The sequence below is a fragment of the Genypterus blacodes genome, unplaced genomic scaffold (assembly GCF_046128005.1).
Source record: "Genypterus blacodes isolate CSIRO-AG114 ecotype Tasmania unplaced genomic scaffold, CSIRO-AGI_Gbla_v1 ptg000039l_1, whole genome shotgun sequence".
Lineage (NCBI taxonomy): Eukaryota > Metazoa > Chordata > Actinopteri > Ophidiiformes > Ophidiidae > Genypterus > Genypterus blacodes.
The window spans coordinates 8,441,466-8,463,705 of record NW_027466852.1 but is presented as its reverse complement, the minus strand read 5'-3'; the positions used below and the strand labels follow the sequence as shown (position 1 = coordinate 8,463,705).

The following is a 22,240-nucleotide window of genomic DNA, read 5'->3' as shown; positions in this document are numbered from 1 at the left end:
TTCACCTATATTGTAGGGCAGAGGCCTTTGTCAGGTGGTGCTTCTCTCCTTTTTGACAATAGCTGAGGAGGAACGTTTATTTCTCTCACTGTGTTCTGACGATGCATTTTTGAAGAACCATAACAGAAGGTACCAAGGATTCAATGTGGGCTAGTTGCGTTGGAGGTTTTGCACATATCCACTCTGTGTTCTCTTCAATCCGTAGAAATCTTTCGCCTTTTACTAAAGATTTCCGTGGAGAGGAGCAATAAGAGTATCGAATAGCTTTTGATTCCCTGCTTTGCTGCAGGGCTTCCATACCTGTTCAATATCAATTTGTTGACACCTCCTCAAGCTGTCTCACTCTCCTTGAGGTCGAATGGCTGACCCAAGCATGTGTACGGGTCAGCATCCTTGCTTCAAGCGTTAGTAGAAACAAATGTAGTTTGAAAGGACATCATTGAATGAGCAAATATTCTAGCAAGCAGCCTTCCTGCCAATATCATTGCGAGTGTTATCAGACTACCAGGTGAGAAACAAGTGTGTCTTCATTTAACATGTGTACCTGAGGACTTTGACCAGATAAAGTTTCCTTCTTTTTTTGAAACAGATTGCAACATCATTGAGGAGAAAGCTTCTTTTCCAGAAACCGAGGCGGGGCAACAGGATTCCCACAATCCATCTGTCATGCACCACAAAAGAAGGTACTGACACTGAAAACTGGATCCTTTAGTCAGCGCTTTCACCCTAACTTGGCTGCTGGCCCTCTTCACATGGTATAAATCTTTTGCCTTTTCCTCAAATCTTGTTGTATTGCTTTTCCCTTACAAATCTATTTAAAGGTCAGGTCTTAAGGACCTGGATCAAGCTCTGTAGACTAGATGCTAATGTCTACAACACCAGAAAGTTGGACTTGGTTTCAATTTGCTATATCACTGTGGCAGATATCTGTCGCCGATGCTATTGATTTAGAACTGAAGAAAGACCAGACTGACAGAGAGGAGATTCTGTGGCAATAAGCCTAGCTACTAGCATAATTGACACGTCTAAAAGGCTGTGAGTGAGAATCACGTGTTTCTCTTCACCTATATTGTAGGGCAGAGGCCTTTGTCAGGTGGTGCTTCTCTCCTTTTTGACAATAGCTGAGGAGGAACGTTTATTTCTCTCACTGTGTTCTGACGATGCATTTTTGAAGAACCATAACAGAAGGTACCAAGGATTCAATGTGGGCTAGTTGCGTTGGAGGTTTTGCACATATCCACTCTGTGTTCTCTTCAATCCGTATAAATCTTTCGCCTTTTACTAAAGATTTCCGTGGAGAGGAACAATAAGAGTATCGAATAATTTTTGATTCCCTGCTTTGCTGCAGGGCTTCCATACCTGTACAATATCAATTTGTTGACACCTCCTCAAGCTGTCTCACTCTCCTCGAGGTCGAATGGCCGACCCAAGCATGTGTACGGGTCAGCATCCTTGCTTCAAGCGTTAGTAGAAACAAATGTAGTTTGAAAGGACATCATTGAATGAGCAAATATTCTAGCAAGCAGCCTTCCTGCCAATATCATTGCGAGTGTTATCAGACTACCAGGTGAGAAACAAGTGTGTCTTCATTTAACATGTGTACCTGAGGACTTTGACCAGATAAAGTTTCCTTCTTTTTTTGAAACAGATTGCAACATCATTGAGGAGAAAGCTTCTTTTCCAGAAACCGAGGCGGGGCAACAGGATTCCCACAATCCATCTGTCATGCACCACAAAAGAAGGTACTGACACTGAAAACTGGATCCTTTAGTCAGCGCTTTCACCCTGACTTGGCTGCTGGCCCTCTTCACATGGTATAAATCTTTTGCCTTTTCCTCAAATCTTGTTGTATTGCTTTTCCCTTACAAATCTATTTAAAGGTCAGGTCTTAAGGACCTGGATCAAGCTCTGTAGACTGGATGCTAATGTCTACAACACCACAAAGTTGGACTTGGTTTCAATTTGCTATATAACTGCGGCAGATATCTGTCGCCGATGCTATTGATTTAGAACTGAAGAAAGACCAGACTGACAGAGAGGAGATTCTGTGGCAATAAGCCTAGCTACTAGCATAATTGACACGTCTAAAAGGCTGTGAGTGAGAATCACGTGTTTCTCTTCACCTATATTGTAGGGCAGAGGCCTTTGTCAGGTGGTGCTTCTCTCCTTTTTGACAATAGCTGAGGAGGAACGTTTATTTCTCTCACTGTGTTCTGACGATGCATTTTTGAAGAACCATAACAGAAGGTACCAAGGATTCAATGTGGGCTAGTTGCGTTGGAGGTTTTGCACATATCCACTCTGTGTTCTCTTCAATCCGTATAAATCTTTCGCCTTTTACTAAAGATTTCCGTGGAGAGGAGCAATAAGAGTATCGAATAATTTTTGATTCCCTGCTTTGCTGCAGGGCTCCCATACCTGTTCAATATCAATTTGTTGACACCTCCTCAAGCTGTCTCACTCTCCTCGAGGTCGAATGGCTGACCCAAGCATGTGTACGGGTCAGCATCCTTGCTTCAAGCGTTAGTAGAAACAAATGTAGTTTGAAAGGACATCATTGAATGAGCAAATATTCTAGCAAGCAGCCTTCCTGCCAATATCATTGCGAGTGTTATCAGACTACCAGGTGAGAAACAAGTGTGTCTTCATTTAACATGTGTACCTGAGGACTTTGACCAGATAAAGTTTCCTTCTTTTTTTGAAACAGATTGCAACATCATTGAGGAGAAAGCTTCTTTTCCAGAAACCGAGGCGGGGCAACAGGATTCCCACAATCCATCTGTCATGCACCACAAAAGAAGGTACTGACACTGAAAACTGGATCCTTTAGTCAGCGCTTTCACCCTAACTTGGCTGCTGGCCCTCTTCACATGGTATAAATCTTTTGCCTTTTCCTCAAATCTTGTTGTATTGCTTTTCCCTTACAAATCTATTTAAAGGTCAGGTCTTAAGGACCTGGATCAAGCTCTGTAGACTAGATGCTAATGTCTACAACACCAGAAAGTTGGACTTGGTTTCAATTTGCTATATCACTGTGGCAGATATCTGTCGCCGATGCTATTGATTTAGAACTGAAGAAAGACCAGACTGACAGAGAGGAGATTCTGTGGCAATAAGCCTAGCTACTAGCATAATTGACACGTCTAAAAGGCTGTGAGTGAGAATCACGTGTTTCTCTTCACCTATATTGTAGGGCAGAGGCCTTTGTCAGGTGGTGCTTCTCTCCTTTTTGACAATAGCTGAGGAGGAACGTTTATTTCTCTCACTGTGTTCTGACGATGCATTTTTGAAGAACCATAACAGAAGGTACCAAGGATTCAATGTGGGCTAGTTGCGTTGGAGGTTTTGCACATATCCACTCTGTGTTCTCTTCATTCCGTATAAATCTTTCGCCTTTTACTAAAGATTTCCGTGGAGAGGAGCAATAAGAGTATCGAATAATTTTTGATTCCCTGCTTTGCTGCAGGGCTCCCATACCTGTTCAATATCAATTTGTTGACACCTCCTCAAGCTGTCTCACTCTCCTCGAGGTCGAATGGCTGACCCAAGCATGTGTACGGGTCAGCATCCTTGCTTCAAGCGTTAGTAGAAACAAATGTAGTTTGAAAGGACATCATTGAATGAGCAAATATTCTAGCAAGCAGCCTTCCTGCCAATATCATTGCGAGTGTTATCAGACTACCAGGTGAGAAACAAGTGTGTCTTCATTTAACATGTGTACCTGAGGACTTTGACCAGATAAAGTTTCCTTCTTTTTTTGAAACAGATTGCAACATCATTGAGGAGAAAGCTTCTTTTCCAGAAACCGAGGCGGGGCAACAGGATTCCCACAATCCATCTGTCATGCACCACAAAAGAAGGTACTGACACTGAAAACTGGATCCTTTAGTCAGCGCTTTCACCCTAACTTGGCTGCTGGCCCTCTTCACATGGTATAAATCTTTTGCCTTTTCCTCAAATCTTGTTGTATTGCTTTTCCCTTACAAATCTATTTAAAGGTCAGGTCTTAAGGACCTGGATCAAGCTCTGTAGACTAGATGCTAATGTCTACAACACCAGAAAGTTGGACTTGGTTTCAATTTGCTATATCACTGTGGCAGATATCTGTCGCCGATGCTATTGATTTAGAACTGAAGAAAGACCAGACTGACAGAGAGGAGATTCTGTGGCAATAAGCCTAGCTACTAGCATAATTGACACGTCTAAAAGGCTGTGAGTGAGAATCACGTGTTTCTCTTCACCTATATTGTAGGGCAGAGGCCTTTGTCAGGTGGTGCTTCTCTCCTTTTTGACAATAGCTGAGGAGGAACGTTTATTTCTCTCACTGTGTTCTGACGATGCATTTTTGAAGAACCATAACAGAAGGTACCAAGGATTCAATGTGGGATAGTTGCGTTGGAGGTTTTGCACATATCCACTCTGTGTTCTCTTCAATCTGTATAAATCTTTCGCCTTTTACTAAAGATTTCCGTGGAGAGGAGCAATAAGAGTATCGAATAATTTTTGATTCCCTGCTTTGCTGCAGGGCTTCCATACCTGTACAATATCAATTTGTTGACACCTCCTCAAGCTGTCTCACTCTCCTCGAGGTCGAATGGCCGACCCAAGCATGTGTACGGGTCAGCATCCTTGCTTCAAGCGTTAGTAGAAACAAATGTAGTTTGAAAGGACATCATTGAATGAGCAAATATTCTAGCAAGCAGCCTTCCTGCCAATATCATTGCGAGTGTTATCAGACTACCAGGTGAGAAACAAGTGTGTCTTCATTTAACATGTGTACCTGAGGACTTTGACCAGATAAAGTTTCCTTCTTTTTTTGAAACAGATTGCAACATCATTGAGGAGAAAGCTTCTTTTCCAGAAACCGAGGCGGGGCAACAGGATTCCCACAATCCATCTGTCATGCACCACAAAAGAAGGTACTGACACTGAAAACTGGATCCTTTAGTCAGCGCTTTCACCCTAACTTGGCTGCTGGCCCTCTTCACATGGTATAAATCTTTTGCCTTTTCCTCAAATCTTGTTGTATTGCTTTTCCCTTACAAATCTATTTAAAGGTCAGGTCTTAAGGACCTGGATCAAGCTCTGTAGACTAGATGCTAATGTCTACAACACCAGAAAGTTGGACTTGGTTTCAATTTGCTATATCACTGTGGCAGATATCTGTCGCCGATGCTATTGATTTAGAACTGAAGAAAGACCAGACTGACAGAGAGGAGATTCTGTGGCAATAAGCCTAGCTACTAGCATAATTGACACGTCTAAAAGGCTGTGAGTGAGAATCACGTGTTTCTCTTCACCTATATTGTAGGGCAGAGGCCTTTGTCAGGTGGTGCTTCTCTCCTTTTTGACAATAGCTGAGGAGGAACGTTTATTTCTCTCACTGTGTTCTGACGATGCATTTTTGAAGAACCATAACAGAAGGTACCAAGGATTCAATGTGGGCTAGTTGCGTTGGAGGTTTTGCACATATCCACTCTGTGTTCTCTTCAATCCGTATAAATCTTTCGCCTTTTACTAAAGATTTCCGTGGAGAGGAGCAATAAGAGTATCGAATAATTTTTGATTCCCTGCTTTGCTGCAGGGCTCCCATACCTGTTCAATATCAATTTGTTGACACCTCCTCAAGCTGTCTCACTCTCCTCGAGGTCGAATGGCCGACCCAAGCATGTGTACGGGTCAGCATCCTTGCTTCAAGCGTTAGTAGAAACAAATGTAGTTTGAAAGGACATCATTGAATGAGCAAATATTCTAGCAAGCAGCCTTCCTGCCAATATCATTGCGAGTGTTATCAGACTACCAGGTGAGAAACAAGTGTGTCTTCATTTAACATGTGTACCTGAGGACTTTGACCAGATAAAGTTTCCTTCTTTTTTTGAAACAGATTGCAACATCATTGAGGAGAAAGCTTCTTTTCCAGAAACCGAGGCGGGGCAACCGGATTCCCACAATCCATCTGTCATGCACCACAAAAGAAGGTACTGACACTGAAAACTGGATCCTTTAGTCAGCGCTTTCACCCTAACTTGGCTGCTGGCCCTCTTCACATGGTATAAATCTTTTGCCTTTTCCTCAAATCTTGTTGTATTGCTTTTCCCTTACAAATCTATTTAAAGGTCAGGTCTTAAGGACCTGGATCAAGCTCTGTAGACTAGATGCTAATGTCTACAACACCAGAAAGTTGGACTTGGTTTCAATTTGCTATATCACTGTGGCAGATATCTGTCGCCGATGCTATTGATTTAGAACTGAAGAAAGACCAGACTGACAGAGAGGAGATTCTGTGGCAATAAGCCTAGCTACTAGCATAATTGACACGTCTAAAAGGCTGTGAGTGAGAATCACGTGTTTCTCTTCACCTATATTGTAGGGCAGAGGCCTTTGTCAGGTGGTGCTTCTCTCCTTTTTGACAATAGCTGAGGAGGAACGTTTATTTCTCTCACTGTGTTCTGACGATGCATTTTTGAAGAACCATAACAGAAGGTACCAAGGATTCAATGTGGGCTAGTTGCGTTGGAGGTTTGGCACATATCCACTCTGTGATTCTTCAATCCGTATAAATCTTTCGCCTTTTACTAAAGATTTCCGTGGAGAGGAGCAATAAGAGTATCGAATAATTTTTGATTCCCTGCTTTGCTGCAGGGCTTCCATACCTGTACAATATCAATTTGTTGACACCTCCTCAAGCTGTCTCACTCTCCTCGAGGTCGAATGGCCGACCCAAGCATGTGTACGGGTCAGCATCCTTGCTTCAAGCGTTAGTAGAAACAAATGTAGTTTGAAAGGACATCATTGAATGAGCAAATATTCTAGCAAGCAGCCTTCCTGCCAATATCATTGCGAGTGTTATCAGACTACCAGGTGAGAAACAAGTGTGTCTTCATTTAACATGTGTACCTGAGGACTTTGACCAGATAAAGTTTCCTTCTTTTTTTGAAACAGATTGCAACATCATTGAGGAGAAAGCTTCTTTTCCAGAAACCGAGGCGGGGCAACAGGATTCCCACAATCCATCTGTCATGCACCACAAAAGAAGGTACTGACACTGAAAACTGGATCCTTTAGTCAGCGCTTTCACCCTGACTTGGCTGCTGGCCCTCTTCACATGGTATAAATCTTTTGCCTTTTCCTCAAATCTTGTTGTATTGCTTTTCCCTTACAAATCTATTTAAAGGTCAGGTCTTAAGGACCTGGATCAAGCTCTGTAGACTAGATGCTAATGTCTACAACACCAGAAAGTTGGACTTGGTTTCAATTTGCTATATAACTGCGGCAGATATCTGTCGCCGATGCTATTGATTTAGAACTGAAGAAAGACCAGACTGACAGAGAGGAGATTCTGTGGCAATAAGCCTAGCTACTAGCATAATTGACACGTCTAAAAGGCTGTGAGTGAGAATCACGTGTTTCTCTTCACCTATATTGTAGGGCAGAGGCCTTTGTCAGGTGGTGCTTCTCTCCTTTTTGACAATAGCTGAGGAGGAACGTTTATTTCTCTCACTGTGTTCTGACGATGCATTTTTGAAGAACCATAACAGAAGGTACCAAGGATTCAATGTGGGCTAGTTGCGTTGGAGGTTTTGCACATATCCACTCTGTGTTCTCTCCGATCCGTATAAATCTTTCGCCTTTTACTAAAGATTTCCGTGGAGAGGAGCAATAAGAGTATCGAATAATTTTTGATTCCCTGCTTTGCTGCAGGGCTCCCATACCTGTTCAATATCAATTTGTTGACACCTCCTCAAGCTGTCTCACTCTCCTCGAGGTCGAATGGCTGACCCAAGCATGTGTACGGGTCAGCATCCTTGCTTCAAGCGTTAGTAGAAACAAATGTAGTTTGAAAGGACATCATTGAATGAGCAAATATTCTAGCAAGCAGCCTTCCTGCCAATATCATTGCGAGTGTTATCAGACTACCAGGTGAGAAACAAGTGTGTCTTCATTTAACATGTGTACCTGAGGACTTTGACCAGATAAAGTTTCCTTCTTTTTTTGAAACAGATTGCAACATCATTGAGGAGAAAGCTTCTTTTCCAGAAACCGAGGCGGGGCAACAGGATTCCCACAATCCATCTGTCATGCACCACAAAAGAAGGTACTGACACTGAAAACTGGATCCTTTAGTCAGCGCTTTCACCCTGACTTGGCTGCTGGCCCTCTTCACATGGTATAAATCTTTTGCCTTTTCCTCAAATCTTGTTGTATTGCTTTTCCCTTACAAATCTATTTAAAGGTCAGGTCTTAAGGACCTGGATCAAGCTCTGTAGACTGGATGCTAATGTCTACAACACCACAAAGTTGGACTTGGTTTCAATTTGCTATATAACTGCGGCAGATATCTGTCGCCGATGCTATTGATTTAGAACTGAAGAAAGACCAGACTGACAGAGAGGAGATTCTGTGGCAATAAGCCTAGCTACTAGCATAATTGACACGTCTAAAAGGCTGTGAGTGAGAATCACGTGTTTCTCTTCACCTATATTGTAGGGCAGAGGCCTTTGTCAGGTGGTGCTTCTCTCCTTTTTGACAATAGCTGAGGAGGAACGTTTATTTCTCTCACTGTGTTCTGACGATGCATTTTTGAAGAACCATAACAGAAGGTACCAAGGATTCAATGTGGGCTAGTTGCGTTGGAGGTTTTGCACATATCCACTCTGTGTTCTCTTCAATCCGTATAAATCTTTCGCCTTTTACTAAAGATTTCCGTGGAGAGGAGCAATAAGAGTATCGAATAATTTTTGATTCCCTGCTTTGCTGCAGGGCTCCCATACCTGTTCAATATCAATTTGTTGACACCTCCTCAAGCTGTCTCACTCTCCTCGAGGTCGAATGGCTGACCCAAGCATGTGTACGGGTCAGCATCCTTGCTTCAAGCGTTAGTAGAAACAAATGTAGTTTGAAAGGACATCATTGAATGAGCAAATATTCTAGCAAGCAGCCTTCCTGCCAATATCATTGCGAGTGTTATCAGACTACCAGGTGAGAAACAAGTGTGTCTTCATTTAACATGTGTACCTGAGGACTTTGACCAGATAAAGTTTCCTTCTTTTTTTGAAACAGATTGCAACATCATTGAGGAGAAAGCTTCTTTTCCAGAAACCGAGGCGGGGCAACAGGATTCCCACAATCCATCTGTCATGCACCACAAAAGAAGGTACTGACACTGAAAACTGGATCCTTTAGTCAGCGCTTTCACCCTAACTTGGCTGCTGGCCCTCTTCACATGGTATAAATCTTTTGCCTTTTCCTCAAATCTTGTTGTATTGCTTTTCCCTTACAAATCTATTTAAAGGTCAGGTCTTAAGGACCTGGATCAAGCTCTGTAGACTAGATGCTAATGTCTACAACACCAGAAAGTTGGACTTGGTTTCAATTTGCTATATCACTGTGGCAGATATCTGTCGCCGATGCTATTGATTTAGAACTGAAGAAAGACCAGACTGACAGAGAGGAGATTCTGTGGCAATAAGCCTAGCTACTAGCATAATTGACACGTCTAAAAGGCTGTGAGTGAGAATCACGTGTTTCTCTTCACCTATATTGTAGGGCAGAGGCCTTTGTCAGGTGGTGCTTCTCTCCTTTTTGACAATAGCTGAGGAGGAACGTTTATTTCTCTCACTGTGTTCTGACGATGCATTTTTGAAGAACCATAACAGAAGGTACCAAGGATTCAATGTGGGCTAGTTGCGTTGGAGGTTTTGCACATATCCACTCTGTGTTCTCTTCATTCCGTATAAATCTTTCGCCTTTTACTAAAGATTTCCGTGGAGAGGAGCAATAAGAGTATCGAATAATTTTTGATTCCCTGCTTTGCTGCAGGGCTCCCATACCTGTTCAATATCAATTTGTTGACACCTCCTCAAGCTGTCTCACTCTCCTCGAGGTCGAATGGCTGACCCAAGCATGTGTACGGGTCAGCATCCTTGCTTCAAGCGTTAGTAGAAACAAATGTAGTTTGAAAGGACATCATTGAATGAGCAAATATTCTAGCAAGCAGCCTTCCTGCCAATATCATTGCGAGTGTTATCAGACTACCAGGTGAGAAACAAGTGTGTCTTCATTTAACATGTGTACCTGAGGACTTTGACCAGATAAAGTTTCCTTCTTTTTTTGAAACAGATTGCAACATCATTGAGGAGAAAGCTTCTTTTCCAGAAACCGAGGCGGGGCAACAGGATTCCCACAATCCATCTGTCATGCACCACAAAAGAAGGTACTGACACTGAAAACTGGATCCTTTAGTCAGCGCTTTCACCCTAACTTGGCTGCTGGCCCTCTTCACATGGTATAAATCTTTTGCCTTTTCCTCAAATCTTGTTGTATTGCTTTTCCCTTACAAATCTATTTAAAGGTCAGGTCTTAAGGACCTGGATCAAGCTCTGTAGACTAGATGCTAATGTCTACAACACCACAAAGTTGGACTTGGTTTCAATTTGCTATATCACTGCGGCAGATATCTGTCGCCGATGCTATTGATTTAGAACTGAAGAAAGACCAGACTGACAGAGAGGAGATTCTGTGGCAATAAGCCTAGCTACTAGCATAATTGACACGTCTAAAAGGCTGTGAGTGAGAATCACGTGTTTCTCTTCACCTATATTGTAGGGCAGAGGCCTTTGTCAGGTGGTGCTTCTCTCCTTTTTGACAATAGCTGAGGAGGAACGTTTATTTCTCTCACTGTGTTCTGACGATGCATTTTTGAAGAACCATAACAGAAGGTACCAAGGATTCAATGTGGGATAGTTGCGTTGGAGGTTTTGCACATATCCACTCTGTGTTCTCTTCAATCCGTATAAATCTTTCGCCTTTTACTAAAGATTTCCGTGGAGAGGAGCAATAAGAGTATCGAATAATTTTTGATTCCCTGCTTTGCTGCAGGGCTTCCATACCTGTACAATATCAATTTGTTGACACCTCCTCAAGCTGTCTCACTCTCCTCGAGGTCGAATGGCCGACCCAAGCATGTGTACGGGTCAGCATCCTTGCTTCAAGCGTTAGTAGAAACAAATGTAGTTTGAAAGGACATCATTGAATGAGCAAATATTCTAGCAAGCAGCCTTCCTGCCAATATCATTGCGAGTGTTATCAGACTACCAGGTGAGAAACAAGTGTGTCTTCATTTAACATGTGTACCTGAGGACTTTGACCAGATAAAGTTTCCTTCTTTTTTTGAAACAGATTGCAACATCATTGAGGAGAAAGCTTCTTTTCCAGAAACCGAGGCGGGGCAACAGGATTCCCACAATCCATCTGTCATGCACCACAAAAGAAGGTACTGACACTGAAAACTGGATCCTTTAGTCAGCGCTTTCACCCTAACTTGGCTGCTGGCCCTCTTCACATGGTATAAATCTTTTGCCTTTTCCTCAAATCTTGTTGTATTGCTTTTCCCTTACAAATCTATTTAAAGGTCAGGTCTTAAGGACCTGGATCAAGCTCTGTAGACTAGATGCTAATGTCTACAACACCAGAAAGTTGGACTTGGTTTCAATTTGCTATATCACTGTGGCAGATATCTGTCGCCGATGCTATTGATTTAGAACTGAAGAAAGACCAGACTGACAGAGAGGAGATTCTGTGGCAATAAGCCTAGCTACTAGCATAATTGACACGTCTAAAAGGCTGTGAGTGAGAATCACGTGTTTCTCTTCACCTATATTGTAGGGCAGAGGCCTTTGTCAGGTGGTGCTTCTCTCCTTTTTGACAATAGCTGAGGAGGAACGTTTATTTCTCTCACTGTGTTCTGACGATGCATTTTTGAAGAACCATAACAGAAGGTACCAAGGATTCAATGTGGGCTAGTTGCGTTGGAGGTTTTGCACATATCCACTCTGTGTTCTCTTCAATCCGTATAAATCTTTCGCCTTTTACTAAAGATTTCCGTGGAGAGGAGCAATAAGAGTATCGAATAATTTTTGATTCCCTGCTTTGCTGCAGGGCTCCCATACCTGTTCAATATCAATTTGTTGACACCTCCTCAAGCTGTCTCACTCTCCTCGAGGTCGAATGGCCGACCCAAGCATGTGTACGGGTCAGCATCCTTGCTTCAAGCGTTAGTAGAAACAAATGTAGTTTGAAAGGACATCATTGAATGAGCAAATATTCTAGCAAGCAGCCTTCCTGCCAATATCATTGCGAGTGTTATCAGACTACCAGGTGAGAAACAAGTGTGTCTTCATTTAACATGTGTACCTGAGGACTTTGACCAGATAAAGTTTCCTTCTTTTTTTGAAACAGATTGCAACATCATTGAGGAGAAAGCTTCTTTTCCAGAAACCGAGGCGGGGCAACCGGATTCCCACAATCCATCTGTCATGCACCACAAAAGAAGGTACTGACACTGAAAACTGGATCCTTTAGTCAGCGCTTTCACCCTAACTTGGCTGCTGGCCCTCTTCACATGGTATAAATCTTTTGCCTTTTCCTCAAATCTTGTTGTATTGCTTTTCCCTTACAAATCTATTTAAAGGTCAGGTCTTAAGGACCTGGATCAAGCTCTGTAGACTAGATGCTAATGTCTACAACACCAGAAAGTTGGACTTGGTTTCAATTTGCTATATCACTGCGGCAGATATCCGTCGCCGATGCTATTGATTTAGAACTGAAGAAAGACCAGACTGACAGAGAGGAGATTCTGTGGCAATAAGCCTAGCTACTAGCATAATTGACACGTCTAAAAGGCTGTGAGTGAGAATCACGTGTTTCTCTTCACCTATATTGTAGGGCAGAGGCCTTTGTCAGGTGGTGCTTCTCTCCTTTTTGACAATAGCTGAGGAGGAACGTTTATTTCTCTCACTGTGTTCTGACGATGCATTTTTGAAGAACCATAACAGAAGGTACCAAGGATTCAATGTGGGCTAGTTGCGTTGGAGGTTTTGCACATATCCACTCTGTGTTCTCTTCAATCCGTATAAATCTTTCGCCTTTTACTAAAGATTTCCGTGGAGAGGAGCAATAAGAGTATCGAATAATTTTTGATTCCCTGCTTTGCTGCAGGGCTTCCATACCTGTACAATATCAATTTGTTGACACCTCCTCAAGCTGTCTCACTCTCCTCGAGGTCGAATGGCCGACCCAAGCATGTGTACGGGTCAGCATCCTTGCTTCAAGCGTTAGTAGAAACAAATGTAGTTTGAAAGGACATCATTGAATGAGCAAATATTCTAGCAAGCAGCCTTCCTGCCAATATCATTGCGAGTGTTATCAGACTACCAGGTGAGAAACAAGTGTGTCTTCATTTAACATGTGTACCTGAGGACTTTGACCAGATAAAGTTTCCTTCTTTTTTTGAAACAGATTGCAACATCATTGAGGAGAAAGCTTCTTTTCCAGAAACCGAGGCGGGGCAACAGGATTCCCACAATCCATCTGTCATGCACCACAAAAGAAGGTACTGACACTGAAAACTGGATCCTTTAGTCAGCGCTTTCACCCTGACTTGGCTGCTGGCCCTCTTCACATGGTATAAATCTTTTGCCTTTTCCTCAAATCTTGTTGTATTGCTTTTCCCTTACAAATCTATTTAAAGGTCAGGTCTTAAGGACCTGGATCAAGCTCTGTAGACTAGATGCTAATGTCTACAACACCAGAAAGTTGGACTTGGTTTCAATTTGCTATATAACTGCGGCAGATATCTGTAGCCGATGCTATTGATTTAGAACTGAAGAAAGACCAGACTGACAGAGAGGAGATTCTGTGGCAATAAGCCTAGCTACTAGCATAATTGACACGTCTAAAAGGCTGTGAGTGAGAATCACGTGTTTCTCTTCACCTATATTGTAGGGCAGAGGCCTTTGTCAGGTGGTGCTTCTCTCCTTTTTGACAATAGCTGAGGAGGAACGTTTATTTCTCTCACTGTGTTCTGACGATGCATTTTTGAAGAACCATAACAGAAGGTACCAAGGATTCAATGTGGGCTAGTTGCGTTGGAGGTTTTGCACATATCCACTCTGTGTTCTCTCCACTCGTATAAATCTTTCGCCTTTTACTAAAGATTTCCGTGGAGAGGAGCAATAAGAGTATCGAATAATTTTTGATTCCCTGCTTTGCTGCAGGGCTCCCATACCTGTTCAATATCAATTTGTTGACACCTCCTCAAGCTGTCTCACTCTCCTCGAGGTCGAATGGCTGACCCAAGCATGTGTACGGGTCAGCATCCTTGCTTCAAGCGTTAGTAGAAACAAATGTAGTTTGAAAGGACATCATTGAATGAGCAAATATTCTAGCAAGCAGCCTTCCTGCCAATATCATTGCGAGTGTTATCAGACTACCAGGTGAGAAACAAGTGTGTCTTCATTTAACATGTGTACCTGAGGACTTTGACCAGATAAAGTTTCCTTCTTTTTTTGAAACAGATTGCAACATCATTGAGGAGAAAGCTTCTTTTCCAGAAACCGAGGCGGGGCAACAGGATTCCCACAATCCATCTGTCATGCACCACAAAAGAAGGTACTGACACTGAAAACTGGATCCTTTAGTCAGCGCTTTCACCCTAACTTGGCTGCTGGCCCTCTTCACATGGTATAAATCTTTTGCCTTTTCCTCAAATCTTGTTGTATTGCTTTTCCCTTACAAATCTATTTAAAGGTCAGGTCTTAAGGACCTGGATCAAGCTCTGTAGACTAGATGCTAATGTCTACAACACCAGAAAGTTGGACTTGGTTTCAATTTGCTATATCACTGCGGCAGATATCCGTCGCCGATGCTATTGATTTAGAACTGAAGAAAGACCAGACTGACAGAGAGGAGATTCTGTGGCAATAAGCCTAGCTACTAGCATAATTGACACGTCTAAAAGGCTGTGAGTGAGAATCACGTGTTTCTCTTCACCTATATTGTAGGGCAGAGGCCTTTGTCAGGTGGTGCTTCTCTCCTTTTTGACAATAGCTGAGGAGGAACGTTTATTTCTCTCACTGTGTTCTGACGATGCATTTTTGAAGAACCATAACAGAAGGTACCAAGGATTCAATGTGGGCTAGTTGCGTTGGAGGTTTTGCACATATCCACTCTGTGTTCTCTTCAATCCGTATAAATCTTTCGCCTTTTAGTAAAGATTTCCGTGGAGAGGAGCAATAAGAGTATCGAATAATTTTTGATTCCCTGCTTTGCTGCAGGGCTTCCATACCTGTACAATATCAATTTGTTGACACCTCCTCAAGCTGTCTCACTCTCCTCGAGGTCGAATGGCCGACCCAAGCATGTGTACGGGTCAGCATCCTTGCTTCAAGCGTTAGTAGAAACAAATGTAGTTTGAAAGGACATCATTGAATGAGCAAATATTCTAGCAAGCAGCCTTCCTGCCAATATCATTGCGAGTGTTATCAGACTACCAGGTGAGAAACAAGTGTGTCTTCATTTAACATGTGTACCTGAGGACTTTGACCAGATAAAGTTTCCTTCTTTTTTTGAAACAGATTGCAACATCATTGAGGAGAAAGCTTCTTTTCCAGAAACCGAGGCGGGGCAACAGGATTCCCACAATCCATCTGTCATGCACCACAAAAGAAGGTACTGACACTGAAAACTGGATCCTTTAGTCAGCGCTTTCACCCTGACTTGGCTGCTGGCCCTCTTCACATGGTATAAATCTTTTGCCTTTTCCTCAAATCTTGTTGTATTGCTTTTCCCTTACAAATCTATTTAAAGGTCAGGTCTTAAGGACCTGGATCAAGCTCTGTAGACTGGATGCTAATGTCTACAACACCACAAAGTTGGACTTGGTTTCAATTTGCTATATAACTGCGGCAGATATCTGTCGCCGATGCTATTGATTTAGAACTGAAGAAAGACCAGACTGACAGAGAGGAGATTCTGTGGCAATAAGCCTAGCTACTAGCATAATTGACACGTCTAAAAGGCTGTGAGTGAGAATCACGTGTTTCTCTTCACCTATATTGTAGGGCAGAGGCCTTTGTCAGGTGGTGCTTCTCTCCTTTTTGACAATAGCTGAGGAGGAACGTTTATTTCTCTCACTGTGTTCTGACGATGCATTTTTGAAGAACCATAACAGAAGGTACCAAGGATTCAATGTGGGCTAGTTGCGTTGGAGGTTTTGCACATATCCACTCTGTGTTCTCTTCAATCCGTATAAATCTTTCGCCTTTTACTAAAGATTTCCGTGGAGAGGAGCAATAAGAGTATCGAATAATTTTCTATTCCCTGCTTTGCTGCAGGGCTCCCATACCTGTTCAATATCAATTTGTTGACACCTCCTCAAGCTGTCTCACTCTCCTCGAGGTCGAATGGCTGACCCAAGCATGTGTACGGGTCAGCATCCTTGCTTCAAGCGTTAGTAGAAACAAATGTAGTTTGAAAGGACATCATTGAATGAGCAAATATTCTAGCAAGCAGCCTTCCTGCCAATATCATTGCGAGTGTTATCAGACTACCAGGTGAGAAACAAGTGTGTCTTCATTTAACATGTGTACCTGAGGACTTTGACCAGATAAAGTTTCCTTCTTTTTTTGAAACAGATTGCAACATCATTGAGGAGAAAGCTTCTTTTCCAGAAACCGAGGCGGGGCAACAGGATTCCCACAATCCATCTGTCATGCACCACAAAAGAAGGTACTGACACTGAAAACTGGATCCTTTAGTCAGCGCTTTCACCCTAACTTGGCTGCTGGCCCTCTTCACATGGTATAAATCTTTTGCCTTTTCCTCAAATCTTGTTGTATTGCTTTTCCCTTACAAATCTATTTAAAGGTCAGGTCTTAAGGACCTGGATCAAGCTCTGTAGACTAGATGCTAATGTCTACAACACCAGAAAGTTGGACTTGGTTTCAATTTGCTATATCACTGTGGCAGATATCTGTCGCCGATGCTATTGATTTAGAACTGAAGAAAGACCAGACTGACAGAGAGGAGATTCTGTGGCAATAAGCCTAGCTACTAGCATAATTGACACGTCTAAAAGGCTGTGAGTGAGAATCACGTGTTTCTCTTCACCTATATTGTAGGGCAGAGGCCTTTGTCAGGTGGTGCTTCTCTCCTTTTTGACAATAGCTGAGGAGGAACGTTTATTTCTCTCACTGTGTTCTGACGATGCATTTTTGAAGAACCATAACAGAAGGTACCAAGGATTCAATGTGGGCTAGTTGCGTTGGAGGTTTTGCACATATCCACTCTGTGTTCTCTTCATTCCGTATAAATCTTTCGCCTTTTACTAAAGATTTCCGTGGAGAGGAGCAATAAGAGTATGGAATAATTTTTGATTCCCTGCTTTGCTGCAGGGCTCCCATACCTGTTCAATATCAATTTGTTGACACCTCCTCAAGCTGTCTCACTCTCCTCGAGGTCGAATGGCTGACCCAAGCATGTGTACGGGTCAGCATCCTTGCTTCAAGCGTTAGTAGAAACAAATGTAGTTTGAAAGGACATCATTGAATGAGCAAATATTCTAGCAAGCAGCCTTCCTGCCAATATCATTGCGAGTGTTATCAGACTACCAGGTGAGAAACAAGTGTGTCTTCATTTAACATGTGTACCTGAGGACTTTGACCAGATAAAGTTTCCTTCTTTTTTTGAAACAGATTGCAACATCATTGAGGAGAAAGCTTCTTTTCCAGAAACCGAGGCGGGGCAACAGGATTCCCACAATCCATCTGTCATGCACCACAAAAGAAGGTACTGACACTGAAAACTGGATCCTTTAGTCAGTGCTTTCACCCTGACTTGGCTGCTGGCCCTCTTCACATGGTATAAATCTTTTGCCTTTTCCTCAAATCTTGTTGTATTGCTTTTCCCTTACAAATCTATTTAAAGGTCAGGTCTTAAGGACCTGGATCAAGCTCTGTAGACTAGATGCTAATGTCTACAACACCAGAAAGTTGGACTTGGTTTCAATTTGCTATATCACTGTGGCAGATATCTGTCGCCGATGCTATTGATTTAGAACTGAAGAAAGACCAGACTGACAGAGAGGAGATTCTGTGGCAATAAGCCTAGCTACTAGCATAATTGACACGTCTAAAAGGCTGTGAGTGAGAATCACGTGTTTCTCTTCACCTATATTGTAGGGCAGAGGCCTTTGTCAGGTGGTGCTTCTCTCCTTTTTGACAATAGCTGAGGAGGAACGTTTATTTCTCTCACTGTGTTCTGACGATGCATTTTTGAAGAACCATAACAGAAGGTACCAAGGATTCAATGTGGGCTAGTTGCGTTGGAGGTTTTGCACATATCCACTCTGTGTTCTCTTCAATCCGTATAAATCTTTCGCCTTTTACTAAAGCTTTCCGTGGAGAGGAGCAATAAGAGGATCGAATAATTTTTGATTCCCTGCTTTGCCGCAGGGCTTCCATACCTGTACAATATCAATATGTTGACACCTCCTCAAGCTGTCTCACTCCCCTCGAGGTCGAATGGCTGACCCAAGCATGCGTACGGGTCAGCATCCTTGCTTCAAGCGTTAGTAGAAACAAATGTAGTTTGAAAGGACATCATTGAATGAGCAAATATTCTAGCAAGCAGCCTTCCTGCCAATATCATTGCGAGTGTTATCAGACTACCAGGTGAGAAACAAGTGTGTCTTCATTTAACATGTGTACCTGAGGACTTTGACCAGATAAAGTTTCCTTCTTTTGTTGAAACAGATTGCAACATCATTGAGGAGAAAGCTTCTTTTCCAGAAACCGAGGCGGGGCAACAGGATTCCCACAATCCATCTGTCATGCACCACAAAAGAAGGTACTGACACTGAAAACTGGATCCTTTAGTCAGCGCTTTCACCCTAACTTGGCTGCTGGCCCTCTTCACATGGTATAAATCTTTTGCCTTTTCCTCAAATCTTGTTGTATTGCTTTTCCCTTACAAATCTATTTAAAGGTCAGGTCTTAAGGACCTGGATCAAGCTCTGTAGACTAGATGCTAATGTCTACAACACCACAAAGTTGGACTTGGTTTCAATTTGCTATATCACTGCGGCAGATATCTGTCGCCGATGCTATTGATTTAGAACTGAAGAAAGACCAGACTGACAGAGAGGAGATTCTGTGGCAATAAGCCTAGCTACTAGCATAATTGACACGTCTAAAAGGCTGTGAGTGAGAATCACGTGTTTCTCTTCACCTATATTGTAGGGCAGAGGCCTTTGTCAGGTGGTGCTTCTCTCCTTTTTGACAATAGCTGAGGAGGAACGTTTATTTCTCTCACTGTGTTCTGACGATGCATTTTTGAAGAACCATAACAGAAGGTACCAAGGATTCAATGTGGGCTAGTTGCGTTGGAGGTTTTGCACATATCCACTCTGTGTTCTCTTCAATCCGTATAAATCTTTCGCCTTTTACTAAAGATTTCCGTGGAGAGGAGCAATAAGAGTATCGAATAATTTTTGATTCCCTGCTTTGCTGCAGGGCTTCCATACCTGTACAATATCAATTTGTTGACACCTCCTCAAGCTGTCTCACTCTCCTCGAGGTCGAATGGCCGACCCAAGCATGTGTACGGGTCAGCATCCTTGCTTCAAGCGTTAGTAGAAACAAATGTAGTTTGAAAGGACATCATTGAATGAGCAAATATTCTAGCAAGCAGCCTTCCTGCCAATATCATTGCGAGTGTTATCAGACTACCAGGTGAGAAACAAGTGTGTCTTCATTTAACATGTGTACCTGAGGACTTTGACCAGATAAAGTTTCCTTCTTTTTTTGAAACAGATTGCAACATCATTGAGGAGAAAGCTTCTTTTCCAGAAACCGAGGCGGGGCAACAGGATTCCCACAATCCATCTGTCATGCACCACAAAAGAAGGTACTGACACTGAAAACTGGATCCTTTAGTCAGCGCTTTCACCCTGACTTGGCTGCTGGCCCTCTTCACATGGTATAAATCTTTTGCCTTTTCCTCAAATCTTGTTGTATTGCTTTTCCCTTACAAATCTATTTAAAGGTCAGGTCTTAAGGACCTGGATCAAGCTCTGTAGACTAGATGCTAATGTCTACAACACCACAAAGTTGGACTTGGTTTCAATTTGCTATATAACTGCGGCAGATATCTGTCGCCGATGCTATTGATTTAGAACTGAAGAAAGACCAGACTGACAGAGAGGAGATTCTGTGGCAATAAGCCTAGCTACTAGCATAATTGACACGTCTAAAAGGCTGTGAGTGAGAATCACGTGTTTCTCTTCACCTATATTGTAGGGCAGAGGCCTTTGTCAGGTGGTGCTTCTCTCCTTTTTGACAATAGCTGAGGAGGAACGTTTATTTCTCTCACTGTGTTCTGACGATGCATTTTTGAAGAACCATAACAGAAGGTACCAAGGATTCAATGTGGGCTAGTTGCGTTGGAGGTTTTGCACATATCCACTCTGTGTTCTCTTCAATCCGTATAAATCTTTCGCCTTTTACTAAAGATTTCCGTGGAGAGGAGCAATAAGAGTATCGAATAATTTTTGATTCCCTGCTTTGCTGCAGGGCTCCCATACCTGTTCAATATCAATTTGTTGACACCTCCTCAAGCTGTCTCACTCTCCTCGAGGTCGAATGGCTGACCCAAGCATGTGTACGGGTCAGCATCCTTGCTTCAAGCGTTAGTAGAAACAAATGTAGTTTGAAAGGACATCATTGAATGAGCAAATATTCTAGCAAGCAGCCTTCCTGCCAATATCATTGCGAGTGTTATCAGACTACCAGGTGAGAAACAAGTGTGTCTTCATTTAACATGTGTACCTGAGGACTTTGACCAGATAAAGTTTCCTTCTTTTTTTGAAACAGATTGCAACATCATTGAGGAGAAAGCTTCTTTTCCAGAAACCGAGGCGGGGCAACAGGATTCCCACAATCCATCTGTCATGCACCACAAAAGAAGGTACTGACACTGAAAACTGGATCCTATAGTCAGCGCTTTCACCCTAACTTGGCTGCTGGCCCTCTTCACATGGTATAAATCTTTTGCCTTTTCCTCAAATCTTGTTGTATTGCTTTTCCCTTACAAATCTATTTAAAGGTCAGGTCTTAAGGACCTGGATCAAGCTCTGTAGACTAGATGCTAATGTCTACAACACCAGAAAGTTGGACTTGGTTTCAATTTGCTATATCACTGCGGCAGATATCTGTCGCCGATGCTATTGATTTAGAACTGAAGAAAGACCAGACTGACAGAGAGGAGATTCTGTGGCAATAAGCCTAGCTACTAGCATAATTGACACGTCTAAAAGGCTGTGAGTGAGAATCACGTGTTTCTCTTCACCTATATTGTAGGGCAGAGGCCTTTGTCAGGTGGTGCTTCTCTCCTTTTTGACAATAGCTGAGGAGGAACGTTTATTTCTCTCACTGTGTTCTGACGATGCATTTTTGAAGAACCATAACAGAAGGTACCAAGGATTCAATGTGGGCTAGTTGCGTTGGAGGTTTTGCACATATCCACTCTGTGTTCTCTTCAATCCGTATAAATCTTTCGCCTTTTACTAAAGATTTCCGTGGAGAGGAGCAATAAGAGTATCGAATAATTTTTGATTCCCTGCTTTGCTGCAGGGCTTCCGTACCTGTACAATATCAATTTGTTGACACCTCCTCAAGCTGTCTCACTCTCCTCGAGGTCGAATGGCCGACCCAAGCATGTGTACGGGTCAGCATCCTTGCTTCAAGCGTTAGTAGAAACAAATGTAGTTTGAAAGGACATCATTGAATGAGCAAATATTCTAGCAAGCAGCCTTCCTGCCAATATCATTGCGAGTGTTATCAGACTACCAGGTGAGAAACAAGTGTGTCTTCATTTAACATGTGTACCTGAGGACTTTGACCAGATAAAGTTTCCTTCTTTTTTTGAAACAGATTGCAACATCATTGAGGAGAAAGCTTCTTTTCCAGAAACCGAGGCGGGGCAACAGGATTCCCACAATCCATCTGTCATGCACCACAAAAGAAGGTACTGACACTGAAAACTGGATCCTATAGTCAGCGCTTTCACCCTAACTTGGCTGCTGGCCCTCTTCACATGGTATAAATCTTTTGCCTTTTCCTCAAATCTTGTTGTATTGCTTTTCCCTTACAAATCTATTTAAAGGTCAGGTCTTAAGGACCTGGATCAAGCTCTGTAGACTAGATGCTAATGTCTACAACACCACAAAGTTGGACTTGGTTTCAATTTGCTATATCACTGCGGCAGATATCTGTCGCCGATGCTATTGATTTAGAACTGAAGAAAGACCAGACTGACAGAGAGGAGATTCTGTGGCAATAAGCCTAGCTACTAGCATAATTGACACGTCTAAAAGGCTGTGAGTGAGAATCACGTGTTTCTCTTC

General features: G+C 42.6%; 21 non-coding genes across 21 annotated transcripts; all 21 read left to right on the top strand.

The window, feature by feature from the left end:
- The first annotated feature begins 178 nt into the window (after window positions 1-178).
- Window positions 179-292, top strand: LOC142998565 (U5 spliceosomal RNA). Its single transcript, XR_012962880.1, has one exon. It is a non-coding gene; the product is annotated as a U5 spliceosomal RNA (small nuclear RNA).
- A 945-nt stretch (window positions 293-1,237) lies between these two features.
- On the top strand, window positions 1,238-1,351 carry LOC142998408 (U5 spliceosomal RNA). The gene has a single exon (XR_012962745.1). It is a non-coding gene; the product is annotated as a U5 spliceosomal RNA (small nuclear RNA).
- A 945-nt stretch (window positions 1,352-2,296) lies between these two features.
- LOC142998451 (U5 spliceosomal RNA) lies at window positions 2,297-2,410 on the top strand. The gene has a single exon (XR_012962788.1). It is a non-coding gene; the product is annotated as a U5 spliceosomal RNA (small nuclear RNA).
- Window positions 2,411-3,355: 945 nt separating this feature from the next.
- LOC142998416 (U5 spliceosomal RNA) lies at window positions 3,356-3,469 on the top strand. Its single transcript, XR_012962753.1, has one exon. It is a non-coding gene; the product is annotated as a U5 spliceosomal RNA (small nuclear RNA).
- Window positions 3,470-4,414: 945 nt separating this feature from the next.
- On the top strand, window positions 4,415-4,528 carry LOC142998498 (U5 spliceosomal RNA). The gene has a single exon (XR_012962835.1). It is a non-coding gene; the product is annotated as a U5 spliceosomal RNA (small nuclear RNA).
- A 945-nt stretch (window positions 4,529-5,473) lies between these two features.
- Window positions 5,474-5,587, top strand: LOC142998450 (U5 spliceosomal RNA). The gene has a single exon (XR_012962787.1). It is a non-coding gene; the product is annotated as a U5 spliceosomal RNA (small nuclear RNA).
- A 946-nt stretch (window positions 5,588-6,533) lies between these two features.
- Window positions 6,534-6,645, top strand: LOC142998553 (U5 spliceosomal RNA). Its single transcript, XR_012962874.1, has one exon. It is a non-coding gene; the product is annotated as a U5 spliceosomal RNA (small nuclear RNA).
- Window positions 6,646-7,590: 945 nt separating this feature from the next.
- LOC142998505 (U5 spliceosomal RNA) lies at window positions 7,591-7,704 on the top strand. Its single transcript, XR_012962842.1, has one exon. It is a non-coding gene; the product is annotated as a U5 spliceosomal RNA (small nuclear RNA).
- Window positions 7,705-8,649: 945 nt separating this feature from the next.
- On the top strand, window positions 8,650-8,763 carry LOC142998449 (U5 spliceosomal RNA). The gene has a single exon (XR_012962786.1). It is a non-coding gene; the product is annotated as a U5 spliceosomal RNA (small nuclear RNA).
- A 945-nt stretch (window positions 8,764-9,708) lies between these two features.
- On the top strand, window positions 9,709-9,822 carry LOC142998415 (U5 spliceosomal RNA). Its single transcript, XR_012962752.1, has one exon. It is a non-coding gene; the product is annotated as a U5 spliceosomal RNA (small nuclear RNA).
- Window positions 9,823-10,767: 945 nt separating this feature from the next.
- On the top strand, window positions 10,768-10,881 carry LOC142998448 (U5 spliceosomal RNA). The gene has a single exon (XR_012962785.1). It is a non-coding gene; the product is annotated as a U5 spliceosomal RNA (small nuclear RNA).
- Window positions 10,882-11,826: 945 nt separating this feature from the next.
- On the top strand, window positions 11,827-11,940 carry LOC142998446 (U5 spliceosomal RNA). Its single transcript, XR_012962783.1, has one exon. It is a non-coding gene; the product is annotated as a U5 spliceosomal RNA (small nuclear RNA).
- Window positions 11,941-12,885: 945 nt separating this feature from the next.
- Window positions 12,886-12,999, top strand: LOC142998445 (U5 spliceosomal RNA). Its single transcript, XR_012962782.1, has one exon. It is a non-coding gene; the product is annotated as a U5 spliceosomal RNA (small nuclear RNA).
- Window positions 13,000-13,944: 945 nt separating this feature from the next.
- Window positions 13,945-14,057, top strand: LOC142998506 (U5 spliceosomal RNA). The gene has a single exon (XR_012962843.1). It is a non-coding gene; the product is annotated as a U5 spliceosomal RNA (small nuclear RNA).
- A 945-nt stretch (window positions 14,058-15,002) lies between these two features.
- LOC142998547 (U5 spliceosomal RNA) lies at window positions 15,003-15,116 on the top strand. Its single transcript, XR_012962870.1, has one exon. It is a non-coding gene; the product is annotated as a U5 spliceosomal RNA (small nuclear RNA).
- A 945-nt stretch (window positions 15,117-16,061) lies between these two features.
- LOC142998530 (U5 spliceosomal RNA) lies at window positions 16,062-16,175 on the top strand. The gene has a single exon (XR_012962865.1). It is a non-coding gene; the product is annotated as a U5 spliceosomal RNA (small nuclear RNA).
- Window positions 16,176-17,120: 945 nt separating this feature from the next.
- On the top strand, window positions 17,121-17,234 carry LOC142998417 (U5 spliceosomal RNA). The gene has a single exon (XR_012962754.1). It is a non-coding gene; the product is annotated as a U5 spliceosomal RNA (small nuclear RNA).
- Window positions 17,235-18,179: 945 nt separating this feature from the next.
- Window positions 18,180-18,293, top strand: LOC142998570 (U5 spliceosomal RNA). The gene has a single exon (XR_012962881.1). It is a non-coding gene; the product is annotated as a U5 spliceosomal RNA (small nuclear RNA).
- Window positions 18,294-19,238: 945 nt separating this feature from the next.
- LOC142998444 (U5 spliceosomal RNA) lies at window positions 19,239-19,352 on the top strand. The gene has a single exon (XR_012962781.1). It is a non-coding gene; the product is annotated as a U5 spliceosomal RNA (small nuclear RNA).
- A 945-nt stretch (window positions 19,353-20,297) lies between these two features.
- Window positions 20,298-20,411, top strand: LOC142998443 (U5 spliceosomal RNA). Its single transcript, XR_012962780.1, has one exon. It is a non-coding gene; the product is annotated as a U5 spliceosomal RNA (small nuclear RNA).
- A 945-nt stretch (window positions 20,412-21,356) lies between these two features.
- Window positions 21,357-21,470, top strand: LOC142998442 (U5 spliceosomal RNA). The gene has a single exon (XR_012962779.1). It is a non-coding gene; the product is annotated as a U5 spliceosomal RNA (small nuclear RNA).
- Window positions 21,471-22,240: the final 770 nt, after the last annotated feature.